This window comes from Physcomitrium patens, chromosome 26 (assembly GCF_059467195.1).
Source record: "Physcomitrium patens ecotype Gransden chromosome 26, ASM5946719v1, whole genome shotgun sequence".
Classification (NCBI taxonomy): Eukaryota; Viridiplantae; Streptophyta; class Bryopsida; order Funariales; family Funariaceae; genus Physcomitrium; species Physcomitrium patens.
The window spans coordinates 1,050,001-1,052,500 of record NC_143435.1 but is presented as its reverse complement, the minus strand read 5'-3'; positions in this window follow the sequence as shown (position 1 = coordinate 1,052,500).

The window sequence follows — 2,500 nt, the reverse complement described above, 5'->3', positions numbered from 1 at the left end:
AATATTTACATGTTAGAGGTTAATTTATCAAGGATTTTGATCTATTTGGTGCTGATGTGGCACAGTGTAGTGTTAAAAAAATAAAAGTAAATGAAGGATGCATATTTGCAAACAAGTATTGTCACAATACAAAATGTTGGGTTTTGAAATTACAATGCTAGTTTATATGTTATGAGATTAAAATTTCAGAGTCTAGGTTGTATGATTAAAAGAACAAAGTATGAGTTGAGGGGGGGTTAGGGGTTAGGGTTTAGGGTTTAGGGTTTTAGGGTTTGCATGGGGTATATAAACCTAGATTCTAGGATTCACATAGATTATATAAAGGGTTTAGAAAGTTGGGCTTGGAGTATGTAAAGAGAAGATAGATTTAAGAATTCACACAAACAAAAATAAATTGGATGTGGAGTGTGAAGGATGAAGAATTGAAGACATTAAGTTTCAGTGGTGATGGATTAGTTAGTGGGCAATGATTACCTGTACGATGCATTAGTTAGCAAGTCATTAACATATTTGTACAACCAATTGATTGCACACACACAAATTTATCTCCAAAGTGACATGTAAACGATTTAGTGGATTTTTGACATGACATGGACTACCACGTGGCAGCCACATCAGCAAGGTAACACGTGGCACTTGAAAAAATCAATTTAGTATTCTTCTGCCTTTTATTTTTCTACCTTATTCCAGTTAATTAAATTACTTTAATATTTTTAATTCACCAATTTATTTTTATTTTTATTTATATTTCTGTCTAGGCGCAAGACTGGGCGGCCAGCAAGGAGTCGAGACAGGGAGTTAATTTTAAAATTGATTTTTAAAAAATGATTTATTTATTTATTTCCACCTATGCGGAAGACTGGGCGGCCAACGAGGTCGAGACAGCCAGGAGTCGGGACTTGGGCAAGGGAGCGGGACAAGAGGTCGGGACTCGCGGCGGGACAAGGAAGAGGAGGAGGAAGTCCGGGACTCGCGACGGGACTGGGACTCGCGCCGGGACTAGGGAGTCGCGGCGGGACAAGGAAGAGGAGGAGGAAGTCCGGGACTCGCGACGGGACTGGGACTCGCGCCGGGACTAGGGAGTCGCGGCGGGACAAGGAAGAGGAGGAGGAAGTCCGGGACTCGCGACGGGACTGGGACTCGCGCCGGGACTAGGGAGTCGCGGCGGGACAAGGAAGAGGAGGAGGAAGTCCGGGACTCGCGACGGGACTGGGACTCGCGCCGGGACTAGGGAGTCGCGGCGGGACAAGGAAGAGGAGGAGGAAGTCCGGGACTCGCGACGGGACTGGGACTCGCGCCGGGACTAGGGAGTCGCGGCGGGACAAGGAAGAGGAGGAGGAAGTCCGGGACTCGCGCACGGGACTAGGGAGTCGCGGCGGGACAAGGAAGAGGAGGAGGAAGTCCGGGACTCGCCACGGGACTAGGGAGTCGCGGCGGGACAAGGAAGAGAAGGAGGAAGTCCGGGACTCGCGACGGGACTGGGACTCGCGGCAGGACAAGGAAGAGAAGGAGGAGGTCCGGGACTCGCGCCGGGACTAGGAAGAGGGGAGGAGGTCCGGGACTCGCGACGGGACTAGGAAGTGGGGAGGAGGTCCGGGACTCGCGCCGGGACTAGGGAAGAGGAGGAGGAGGAGGAAGGCCGGGACTGGGACTCGCGGCGGGAGTAGGTAGTGGGGAGGAGGTCCGGGACTCGCAGCGGGACAAGGAGGAAGTCGGGGAGGAGGGCCGGGACCAGGAGTCGCGGCGGGGATAGCAGGCAGGACAGGGAGGGTGGGTGGTCTTCCACAAAAAAAGTGTGTCTCGGAACTTCCTTAGTGCAGTAGGACGGGGGCCTGCCGAATCCCACAGAGAGTACTATGTGGGGAAGGGTTCCTCTGAAGCGTCTCGGGAAAAGTCGTGAGGGGGTGACGGTTGCTCGGTGCCTACGGGTCCCGACTGCTCGCTGCCTTCTTTGAGCCCAGTACCGACGTTCGCAGGGGGATACCTGGATACTACTGGGGTTACCTGGATACTTCTGGCGTGTTACCTTGGATCAGTGAGGAGTGGGGGTTAGTTTCCCGGCGACGCGACCCTCTGAGGAGGTCCCGCGGAGGGTCGCCGAGTATTATATGGTGAGCTGGCTGTCAAGGATTGTGAGTCCCGCTGCCAAAATTTTTTTTGGTGCGCGGGCGACTGGAAAAAGAGGGTTGGTCTTGTGCCGATACGCGTAACGTCGCAGCGAGTCCCAAGAGCTAGTAACCATTTTTGGCGGGGGGCGATGGCCTCGGTATTGTCAAGCCATTCTCTCATTCATTTGGGAGGGTGGGGAGAAGTGTTTGCCGAGGCCGTTCAAGCTCCGCCTGGTCGACCACCACTGTGACCGCCACCGCGCTCGATCTCTATTGCAAGCTCAGGTGAAATTCCTGATAAACTTGGAGGGGTGTGGGACGCGTTCGCAGTGTGGGCCGAGGAGTCATAACATCCCAGGTCGGAATGTGAAAATGGAACTTCGAAACCGGTG